The 12,756-nt window shown below is 34.7% G+C and overlaps 1 protein-coding gene across 1 annotated transcript in view; it reads left to right on the top strand.

The window, feature by feature from the left end:
* Nucleotides 1-12,756, top strand: part of LOC141392783 (uncharacterized) — a 384,189-nt gene that overhangs the window by 31,738 nt on the left and 339,695 nt on the right. The window lies entirely within an intron of this gene.

The following is a 12,756-nucleotide window of genomic DNA, read 5'->3' as shown; positions in this document are numbered from 1 at the left end:
GGGTATCACACGGTCGATCCTGTCCGACTATAACCCTCTCTTACTTGTTTAATGATAGCTTTATTTAAATTTGCAACACAGACAATATCCAGTCAGTTCTTAGAGAGAATGCCGTTAAGGCATTAGCATGAAGAGTACCAGACGAAAATAGACGACTTTTACGAAGAAATGTTTGAGACAGTTGTCACAATAACACCTATCTTACTTACTTGTTTAGGTGACCCCCTACAGAACATTTTCCGAGGAATGGGTTTACAAGCCTCCTCGTTGTGATCATGACGACAACACTATAATTTCAATTTATTAGGGAAAGCCAATCCTTCTGAGAAAGGGGTCAATATTTAGGGTCACTCCTTCAAGATGTGAAGCAGAGTGTATAATACTACGGCCTTTTAGGAATCACTTCTTTTACAGTACAGACTTGCTACCATGATCCAAATACCATTTTTTGGCAACAAATATTTTAGATACTTGGGGCGTATGTGTGACACTATGAATAATGAATGAAAAATCATACGTCACCTGCGTTCCTAATTGTAATAAATTCTTTCAAATTTCCGTTTCAATGTCGCAACAACAAAAATTTTTGTTGTTTTGTTGTTGTCACAATATAATTACAAAGGTCACATAAAGTTCAAAATCATTATTATTATTTCTTTATTTATTTTATTTATTTTTTGCTTCTTTGAAAGAAAAAAAGAAAACATCAGCAACCATATCATAAATCATAGGAAAAATCGAATTGATTATTTAATTAAAGAATTTCGTTTTCAAACAAGAAATTAATAAGCTATGGGAATTTTAAGCACGTATTGAAATGCCAGGTTTATTAGTTGTTCTGATTATACTGTAGAATATTTTTTTTATCCCAATCCAAATAAAAACGCAATCAATATACGTGCCACAAATTGAAAAATATGAAACTGTTGTTTTGGTTATGTCTACTAATTTGAAACACGTGTATCACGAAACAGATTATATGGCAAGCAAACAGTTGGAAGAACATTCACAGAACATTTATAGCAATGCGAATAGATTTCGGAATTTATGGTATATTAATGAGGGATGCTTTGAAATTATTGTGAATGCTGTGTTTATTATAATTATTTTATACAGAAATAATGTTTTAGGCGATCCTTTCTTACAAAAGTGTGAATCAGGAGAGCTTTTCTCATACAAAGCTTGTCTTCGAGGCTCCTTTCTTAATGTATGGACTCCTTTAGCAGTGACAGTTAAAATAAATCATCACGCAACACGTCAAGATTAACATGCTGTTCGAACTCTGTGAAAGAAAGATATCCAAAATCACAGATACACAACTCATATTGTTATCGTTTAAAAGACCATGAAAGATAATTTTCCCCGGGAACCCACTTCAATATTTGTGGCATAAATTATGGCTATAAAGGTCAATGTTTTTTGGTTTTGTTCTTTCGATGTTCATTCATTTTTGGCCAGACTTGTGCTACATAAGTAAGTAATATGTCTGGCATACATTTTGTCATGTGAAAAAAGACAGAAAAACGAAATACATTCGTAAATACCAACATAGTACATTCATACATATGAATATATGTAAGTACGAAAACCAGTTCACTTGCCACCAATCAATCCTCTTAAGATCTTCACTCAATTCGATTGCATTTGAATGACATAAAACGTGTTAAGAAGACTCAAGTGTATGCCGAATATATTCAGAATGGATGTTAATTGACTCTTAAGATGAAAAATGCCAATATCTATGTTCAGATAATTGTGGTAGACATTGAGTGTTTATTGCAATCACATAAATGATGCCAATAAAGTGTTGTCGAACAAAAAATAGACTTTTGGGAATTTAAAGCAAATCTTAAGGGACAAAAAACTGTTTGTGGAAAAGAGAACAAAAAATATGTAGATGCAGTTGATATGAAATATCGGTAGACAGGAAAATTTAAAACTGTGTAAACACATACTTTAAAACAACGACAACTGACTTGAAAATCAACAAAATTGTTTCTAAATAAAGTTTATCAATTCAATGAGAATCTGTAATACAAATATACAACAATCCCTCAACTTGATGTAGGACTGCATTGAGATATGAAGTTCATGTCTAAAGTAGACCCGTGATAAGTATTATTACAACGAGAGCTTCAATTCACTTTTTGAGAAACGGAATGGAAAAATTATGTCCACAACTATTTGAAGTAGGTGCTTATTCTTCTGTGTATACTAAATTGCAAAGAGCTCAAAAAAGTGCAATTGGCGAATTCATTTAAACGAAAATACTACAACCTGAAAAAATTAGTGGCCTTTTCTGCTAAATATATAACTGTTGCCCATTGCTATGCGTCTCCGCATTGCAAACAATCAACATACCAACATTGATGGTTTGTTGTAAAGGTTAACAATAATCTGTATATCGATGTATATAAGATTTACATTATCAAGTTTTTTTAAATGTGTATTATTTAAAGCCAATAACTTTAGAATTCCAAACAATATACATGATTGACCTAAAGTGAAAACTAGCAATCGGCTTCTACGGCAGTTGGCTTTGCTGATCGCCCCCTTTATATGGGGTTACTGCAAAACGTGGAGTGATATAGACCATTTTTAATAGGTCATATCGGTACCCTCCTTCCGGTAATTCGTCCACAAATGTTCGAAGTAACATTTCTTCCAGACTTCGATAAGTTTCGAATATAGAATATATTGGTCCTACTGCAAAAGATATTTCCTGTAAACAAATGAATGAACTTTTGGCTATTAACGACTAAAAAACGGCCAGACCTTTATTTTATTGCTGTATGTGTGTTTACCGTGTTTTTTTTTTCAAACCCACATTTCTGAGCGGTCACCATTTCGAAAGATTTAAAAAAAATTACAACGCAAACGTTCTTATTTTTGTTGTGCTTATTATTATAGAAATTTACAAAAGAGAGCGTCATTCTGCGCCACTTTTGTTTAAGAGAAGTGTAAGTTTTGCTACCTTCTGCAATACGGGAACGGTTTCCTAGAACAAAATTTGAAAAAATAGTATTAAATAGTACTACCATTTAATGGTTGTTTAGTGAGAAAGGAACACAACCTATTGGTTAAGTCGAATATTTGATTCTGATTCTTCATTTTAAAATAATTGCCTATGAGCTATTTAAACTAATCTAGCTCAACCTAATGCGGTAGTACAATATTTCTTATCAATGCACATGGAGGGTTGTTTTGTTCCTGTAATTAAATGTGCATGCTGCCTACTGAGCGCATCGATATCTTTGTGTATTCTTGAGCTCGAGTCGTCATAAAATTAGGGAAGGGTTCTTTGTTTCAATACAAAGAACTAAGAGAACTGATGAATCCAAGTGGACGAAACTAGTCTTCTCTGCCATCCCCTAAAGTAATTAATTTTAACTACATTCCACTTTAAACTTGTTGTTTTTATACCCTCCACCATATGGAGGGTATAATTAAATTTGTCATTCCGTTTGTAACACATCGAAATATTCGCCGAAGACCCTATAAAGTATATATATTATTGATCAGCATAAAATTCTATGTCGATTTAACCATGTCCGTCTGTCCGTCTGTCTGTCTGTTGAAATCAAGATACAGCTCGCAATTTTAAAGATAGAGAGTCAAAATTTGGTACAGAAGTTTTTATTACTTGCAGGATGGTCGGTATTGAAAATGGGATATATCGGTCGACGTTTTGATATAGCCCCCATAGAACGGTACCTCCCGATTTTCGGTATTTTGAAGGTTTTAGCTTAATTATCACACCGAAATGGCTTAAATTTGGTACTTAGTCTACGTTGGTGGTATAAAACTTTCCCCCAGAATTTTGTCGGTATCGGTCCACACCTTCATATAGCCCCCATAGAACGGTACCTCCCGATTTTCGGTATTTTTAAGGTTTTAGCTTTATTATCCTACCAAAATGGCTGAAATTTGGTACGTAGTCTTCTTTAGGGGTATAAAACTTTCCCCCAGAATTTTGTCGGTATCGGCCCACACCTTCATATAGCCCCCATAGAACAGTACCTCCCGATTTTCGGTATTTTGAAGGTTTTAGCTTAATTATCACACCGAAATGGCTTAAATTTGGTACTTAGTCTACGTTGGTGGTATAAAACTTTCCCCAGAATTTTGTCGGTATCGGTCCACACCTTCATATAGCCCCCATAGAACGGTACCTCCCGATTTTCGGTATTTTTAAGGTTTTAGCTTCATTATCCTACCAAAATGGCTGAAATTTGGTACGTAGTCTTCATTTGGGGTATAAAACTTTCCCCAAGAATTTTGTCGGTATCGGTCCACACCTTCATATAGCCCCCATAGAACAGTACCTCCCGATTTTCGGTATTTTGAAGGTTTTAGCTTCATTATCCTATCAAAATGGCTAAAATTTGGTACGTAGTCTTCTTTAGGGGTATAAAACTTTCCCCCAGAATTTTGTCGGTATCGGTCCACACCTTCATATAGCCCCATAGAACGGTACCTCCCGATTTTCGGTATTTTCAACGTTGTGGCCTCAATATTCCACCGAAATGGCTGAAATTTGGTATTTAGACTTCGTTGGGGGTACTCAAACTTCCCCTATAAATTTGTCGGTATAGGTCCACGCCTTCATATAGCCTCCATGGAAAGGTACCTCCCGATTTTTCGTATTTTGAAGGTTGTGTCTTCAATATTCCACCAAAATGGCTGAAATTTGGTATTTAGTCTTCAATGTGATATAAAACTGTTCGCCAGAAATATGTCTGTACAGGACCAAACTTTCATATTGCCCCATTTCCGACTAAAATCCGTCGGTATAGGTCCACGTTTCGATATAGCCTCCATAGAACGGTACCTCCCGATTTTCGTAATACTGAAGATTGTGACGTCAATATCCAACCGAAATGGCTGAAATTCATTATTTCGTCTTCCAAGAGTTATAAAATACTCCAGAAGAGTATTATCAGTATAGGTCCACGTCTTCCTATATCCCCATAGAAGCGTACTTCTTGATTTTCGGTATTTTTTAAGTTTTAGCCACATTCTCTTACCGAAATATAGGAAATTTGGTATTTAGTCTTCTTTGAGCCTAAAAACTGTCCGTCAGAAATTTGTCCGTATAGATCGACGTTTTGAAATAGCCCCCATAGAATGGTGCCTCACATTGTTTTACCGAAATTGCTGAAATTTAGTATCAAATTTTCTTCATACACGAAAGGAAACTGATTATTCCATTTTACTTCAATACAACTTATGGTGGAGGGTATAACAAGTTCGGCCCGGCCGAACTTAACGCCGTTCTTACTTGTTAAATTTGAAAACAACAAAATATGAGATTAAGCTTGACTTACATACAAATAGTAAGCTTTATCACATCCTTTACTACCCGTGTGCCCACATATATAATTCAAGCTTGGTGTTCGCATACTTTAGAATGAGAAAACCATTTATCATAAAACACTTAAGCCATTTTTAAAAAACTCCTAAATCTTTACAAATAAAAATCAAATGTCGTTAGCTGGTAATGGCATCAGTTGAGAACGGCGGGGTCGATTTGGATAATTCTTTTTGTGACTTACCAAAAATCATGAAATTTAAAAACGTTGTGTAGAGTGACGTAAAGCTATTTAAAAGTTTTTTAGGTCATTTTATGTGCAATATTTATTTTAGATACAAGTTTGAAATTTGGAACAGAGTATACTATATTATTCCTTGGATGTTTAGAATTGAAAATTAACCATAACAAACAACGTTCGGTATAGTCCCCATAACAAGCTTCCGCCCAGTATTTTCAAGATTTAAGCCAAATTCTCCACCAGCATTGACGCAATAACTAAAAAATCTTTTAATGAATATTACCCATACAGGTTTACGGTGTGGTATATCCCAGAATTTTCAACCAAATCAGCTCTTATTTGGCAATTTGGGTTCTAATTCCCCCAGAGAAATGCCAATATATGTCTACATTTTCGCTATACAAATTTTTCGATATTTCGAAGCTATTTTTCTAACTTTTAAACATATCTATCTGTGTGTAATATGGATTTTGAAAATCCTTTTGGTGGGAGAACCTAAATGCAGAAATTTGTTAAAATAGATCCACGTTTGAATACAGGGATTGCATTCGCGAATATGTCGAATAGAGATAGAGACAATGTGGTAGAGGTTATAAACAGTTCGGGCCGAACATAACGACTTTTTTTCTTCTTTAATGTACATATCCAGATGATTAACTTCTGTCCCATTAAAAGAGTTTTGCATTACTTTTGCTTTATTAAGTTTTCATTTGAACACATTTTCGACCACAAGGGCTCATTCAGACTATAAATATCTACATCAAAAAGCTTTTAATGTTATTTGTATACCATTAATTAATTAATTGAAATAATTAAATCCTAAAAGAAGAATAACTCGAATCCGCGAGTGCAGATTAGACTTGGATCGAATATTTCCAATTAAAAATTCTCTACGGTGCTTTTTTCCAAATTGATTGTATATCCAGCTATTTTAAGAAGAATATGAAAACGCCAAAACTTTACTATTTTACCATAAGTGAAGGAAGCCAAATAAAAAATCAGAAAATTACATAAAAAAGAACACATTTTTATCAGAAGTCGGGAGAAACAAATGACGACTCATAGAAGTTAACGATAGCTAAGCATTCTATCGTTACTTCAGAAATACGTGAATACGCCTAATCTAACCTGACTGCCTGATTCACGAAATATTTTTGCAGTGACAATGGGGTGTCAAATTCTCCCTGCACATAGTGCTCTAATTCATTGTCTTGAACACTTAATTAAGCATGAAGACCCATAATAAAGCATGTAGAAATGATGTTTTGATAGTTTTAAATTTAGAATAGAAACAAAATTATGCTTATGCTTATTCAAAAGGAGTATCAAACAAAAAATGTTTAAATATTTCTTAGACAACTTGTTAATAAAATACATTTTATGTACATAATGTTTTGAAGCATTTTGAACTTTAAATTTCCAAAAATAAAAATTATTTTAGAGAAAACACGTAATAATTTGTTAATGTAGCTAAAAAAATTTCATCGCACCAAAACATTTGGGGGGATGAACCCCCCCCCCCCTTTTTTTACGTCCCTGCAATGGACCGAAGAAGTGACGTAGAAAATACCTATTTTTGAATTGTTAAGCATAAAGTCCATAAAAAGTTGTCATTACGACGGGCCTGCAACGCGGACCGGGGCCTGCTATTATTTGTCATAAAAAACATAAGTATCTTGTCTATCCTAAATCAATAGAGCAGGATTATGTCAACATATAATTATGTTCATATTTTTTTCAGGTATTTTAAAGTTTTTATCAACATTTTCAGACCGAAGTAACGGTAATTTGGCATTTAGGGTTACCGGTAATTAGGAAACTTCACCACAAAAATTTTGGACATATGTACGCATTTTGGTATAGTCCCCATATAACGGTTCCATCCCATTTCAGTTATTTTGACGTTTTAATGTACATTTTCAGACCGAAGTAGCTGTAATTTGGCACGTAGGGTTTGGATAGAAGTCAAAAAACTTCTCCATTTTTGATATGACCCCATATAACGGTACCAACGATTTTAAGTGTTTTTATCTACATTATCTATATTTAGGGTTCAACAAACTACATCGCAAATTGTGGACATAGACCCATGTTTTGGTATAGCTCCCATATAACTGTGCAATCCGATTTTAGGTATTTTCAGATTTTTAGCTGACCGTATTAGCTACGATTAGATATTTGGGGTAAACAATGGTCAAAGAGCTTTTTCATCTAAAATTGTGGACATTGTTAATTTCATAACAGAAAGAAAATTGATTATTCCATTATTAATTCATAGTGGAGGGTAGTACAACCTACTGAACATATTTTCAAAACTATCCGAGTGGAGCACTTAAATTTCCCTTTTTCTGAATTTTGCGTTAGAAATACCTGAAGGAATAGACCAAGATAGTCCATCTTCGAACTCGTTCTATATTTGATAGGAATAATACGATGTACAAAGTTTGAATCAAATTGATGGCGCTGTTTGAGGTTTATCGTTCACACCGTTTTACAGAAAATTTGTGTGGGGAGGTACCCGAAGGAGTGGACCGATATAGCCTATCTTCGAACTTAAACTAAGATTGGACAAAATATCGACTCCAAATTGTCTGTAACGAATTTCGTCAAAACAAGCTTGGGGTCTAAAACCATTATTTCGACGAGTCACATTTTTGGTCGTGTATATACCTTTTTTAGTCTAAAGACTGAGGGTATAATTAATTGATTTTATTATTTCAGAGAAACTACTCAAAATAAGTGTACGCTCTTCACGTTACTCTTAGTCGGAGGAGCAAAGCCAGTTGAACATAAATCTTGGTGTTTTGGTATTTTAAATTAAACTTAACATAAAAAAACTTTCTTCTTATCAATAACGCAACCTTCTGATCCGAGGAATCTTATTCGTCTAAAGATAATGGTCTTCCAAGGGAAGACTTTGTAGCGTGCCATTGCTAGGGGTTTGACTTGCTAGTTTGGGCTAGAGCAGATAAACCTGATATTGGTTTGGTTTTGTTTGCAAGTGAAGTTGCTCGAGTTTACGTAGTGCCAAAAAATTCTCGATCAGACTGTTTCTTTGGGCACGTATCTATTTGAACGAGCAATTTACATTTGGGTATAAAAAGTTTCTTGATCCGAAACTATAGCCTTCCGTGATCTACCCCTTAATGTTTTTTCAATAAAATATTAATCTTTATCTTAATTTAATTTGTATCTTTATCTTTACTTTTTAGTCGATTTGGGAACGCTCCTGATCGAGTTATTTGTAGGTAATATTTCTTGTAATTAATGGCAGTTAATCCTTGCGAACTAAAAAACTCATAAAACGTCTTATATTTTCTGAAAATGCCGCTTTGAGACATATAGGACACTGTTTACATCCAATATGATCTGGTAGTCCCATGGTCTATATGGCAACCCTTTTAGTAGGGATATTCTCTACCTAATACGGTTGATACTTCGTCGGTGTCATGCTTAAGTGTTCCATACGCCATTTTTGACTTTTTGAGATACAGGTGGTTTCTAGGGTTTTCCGGTATGCTCTTTCTGAATTTCTAGTCGGATTTCTCCTATCTGATCTAGTTTCCGAGATATCCACGCCTTGACGGGAAAGCATCAACTTTTTTCAGTTATGAAATTAATATTTTCAAAACTTACAAGTTTAAAAACACATTTAAAAAATCAGAATTTCAATTTTCGATATAGAAGTATTTAATTTATTGAGGTAAAAATGGATCATTTTTTTGTCACTTTGTTCCATGTGATTTACAATATTTCACATTTGTGTCATAAGTGCGGACATGGAACAAATCGACAAAAATTCTTTTTTTAAAAGAATGTCTATAACTTTTATATTCCAATACATATTCCTCTAAATTTTTGCAAATATGTCCTATAACTATTATTAATATTTCAAGTCAAAAATATAAATATTTGCTTTAGCCAGCTTCACACAGTTGTGACGCAAAATATTAAAATGCGATTATCTCAAAACAGGAAAATGGCGTATGGAACACTTAAACATGACACCGACGACTTGTTAGTAGTGAATTCTTATTAAGAATAAAATTTATAAAATGTAGTAATTTTCAAGGTATTTTGGAACCTCCATTATTCTTCGAAAACATTTATTTGAAAGCTTGCATTAGATGTAATTATTGATATTTGTTATTATTGCCATTCTACGTGGGTTAATTCTTATACTCTACACCACTATGTGGGGAGGGTATTACAAGTTGGTTTTGGCCAAAAAGTTTGTAACGCATCGAAATAATGGTCGTAGACCCATACTTATACATACCAAAATGAATGTCTCGACGAGCCGTGTCGATCTGGCTATGTGTGTCCGTCCGTCCGTCCGTCTGTCCATCTAAACCTTGTAATTACGCTACAGGTCGCAATTTTGATCGGATTGTCACGAAATGTTGGATGTTGATGGGGGTCCCGGAGGGTAAGAAGCCTATTGATTTTGGTGATGGTCGGATAATATTTAGGGGTCGGAATGGGCAAAAAACTTATTTAGAGAAAAAGTCAACGTTTTATTTCAAAGCGAATATCTCCGCTTCTAAAAGGGGTATATCAACCTGACTATAAAAGTAGAAAATATCACCTTTCTAATGATGTAAAGTAGGTTCTCGTAGGTGATCAAACAACGAAGATATCACAATAGTCGCAAATAAAACCCAAATTTTCATTTTTGCGATTTTAATTATAATGACGAATATCACAGCTTTGGTTGGGGACTTTCCAAAAGCAAAGCACGACTATGAAAGTAGAAGATCCCATCTTTACAATGATGTAAACTAGGTCGGCGTAGGTGACCAAATAACGGAGATATCGCAATAGTCGGTAATACATCCCATTTTTCCACTTTTTTGGAAATCACGCTACAGGTCTCAATTTTGATCGGATCGTCACGAAATTTTGGAGGCTAATGGGGATCCTACAGAGAAAGAAGCCTATTGATTTTGGTAATGGTCGTATAATATTCAGGGGTCGGAATGGGCAAAAAACTTATTGGAGAAAAAGTCAACGTTTTATTTCAAAGCGAATATCTCCGCTTCTAAAAGGGGTATATCAAAAGCAAAACCTGCTAATGAAAGTAGGAAATATCACCTTTGTCGTAGGTGGTCAAACAACGAAGATTTAGCAAAAGCCGCTAATAGAACACAACTTTTCATTTTTGCGATTTTAATAATAATGACGAATATCACAGCTTTGGTTCGGGACCTTCCAAAAGCAAAGTCTTACAATGAAAGTAAAAAATCCCATCATTACAATGATGTAAAGCAGGTTGGCGTAGGTATCCAAATAACTGAGATATCGCAATAGTCGGTAATACATCCCATTTTTCCACTTTTTTGGAAATCACGCTACAGGTCGCAATTTTAATTGATCGTCACGAAATTTTGGGTGTTATTGGGGGTCACACCTTTTTGAGAATGGTCGGATATTATTTAGGGGTCGGAATGTGACAAAAAAAATATTTGAAAAAAAGGCCAACGTTTTATTTCAAAGTTAATATCTCCCTTCTGTAGGAGGTATATCGAAAGCAAAACCTGGCAAGGAAAGTAGAAAATATCACCTTTACAACGATGTGAAGTAGGTTGTCATAGGTGGTCAAACAACAGAGATATCGCAATAGTCGGTAATGCATCCCTTTTTCCATTTTTGTGCAATCACACTACGAAATTTTGATCGGATCCTCACGAAATTTTGGGGGTTGATGGGGGTCTAACAGAGAAAGAAGCCTATTGATGGTTGGCATACATCCCACTTTTCCATTTTTTATTTGGGTTGTACTGTCGATGTACTTAAATGCGTTTCAAAAAAATTGACCTGTGTTAATGAAGAAATTCAGAGCAAAGGCGCTAAGCTATCCCAATTTTAATATTTTGAATTTTATTAGTCAAAAGCTTATGAACAGGGGTAGTGGTGTAGGGTATCACATAGTCGGCCCCGACCCGACAATAGCCTTGGCTCACTTGTTCTATTTTAAGATGGGAGAATTTTTTGTAAATACCTGTTGTGACTGTACGTAGTATCCAATTGAAATAGAACGGTAATACCCACATCTATCAACCGATTTTCCTTAAAATTTATATTTAGGGGTTTCAGAGTGTAGAAAACAAGTATGTATATTTTTTTCAAAATAGGTCCATTTTTTGTCATAGCCCCCACATAAAAGTACCTTCCGATTTTAGATATTTTGTGGATTTTAGCGACACTTTATGACCGATTCGGCTGAAATTTGGTATTTTGACCTCTTGGAAGATATGAATCCTTCGTACCAAAAATTATTAACAGAGGTCAATGTTTTGGTTTAGACCCCACACAACGGGACCACCCTGTTCAACAAATTTTGGCAGTTTTTGGTCATTTTGGTCGATAAAACGTAAGAATTGCTGTTTGTACACATTTATTATAAATAGTAATTAATTTCAATACAAAATGGACGTTGAAATAGTTTTGGCCAAAAAATTTGGATTTGGGACCATTGTGGATTGGCACGAAATTTATCGAATATTGAAAAAACGGGACCCAAAGTTGAATGAAATATGTTGCAGCCATGGAAAGAGTTAACTATGATAAAGATAAATAAAGAAAAATGACATTTGGTGAAAGAAATCACCTGTGTATTGATTCAACAAATTACATAATTGGTCCGCAAATTTTATTTCTGATTGTTGGAAGCCCAGATCCAATGCATTGGTGCAAAATGTCATGACAAAGAACTGGTGCAATATGCCATGACAATGAACTGGTGCAAGATGCCATGCCAATGAACTGGTGCAAGATGCCATGACAATGAACTGGTGCACAATGCCATGACAATGAATTCGTGAAAGTGCGTGTCACTTGTAAATTCCATCGGTGATTCACCCGAATTTTCATCGATTCCATGTCACTTGCGCCAATGATTCAACTCATGATTTGTCATCTAACATTTTGCTGGGTATAAGCCCGTAGCCAAACTCGTGTCTTTTCTAGTGACGGCTACAATACGTGTATATTGAGATGTGATAGAAGTCTTATATTGTTTTTCTATTAGCCAAATTTTCTGAACGAACTAGCTGTAACTATTATTACCACAGATCTGAAGAACTTTATAAGAAAAATATCTGCAAAGGTCCAGGTCTTGTTATACGCCCATACCGTAAACCTTTGGGTGTTGGGTGTTTGAGAATTGTAGTTATATTTCTATATTTGCTGTCATGTTAGCTGT

The sequence above is a fragment of the Musca autumnalis genome, unplaced genomic scaffold (assembly GCF_047663935.1).
Source record: "Musca autumnalis isolate F117 unplaced genomic scaffold, ASM4766393v1 scaffold_2, whole genome shotgun sequence".
Classification (NCBI taxonomy): Eukaryota; Metazoa; Arthropoda; class Insecta; order Diptera; family Muscidae; genus Musca; species Musca autumnalis.
This window is presented reverse-complemented; position numbering and strand designations above follow the sequence as displayed.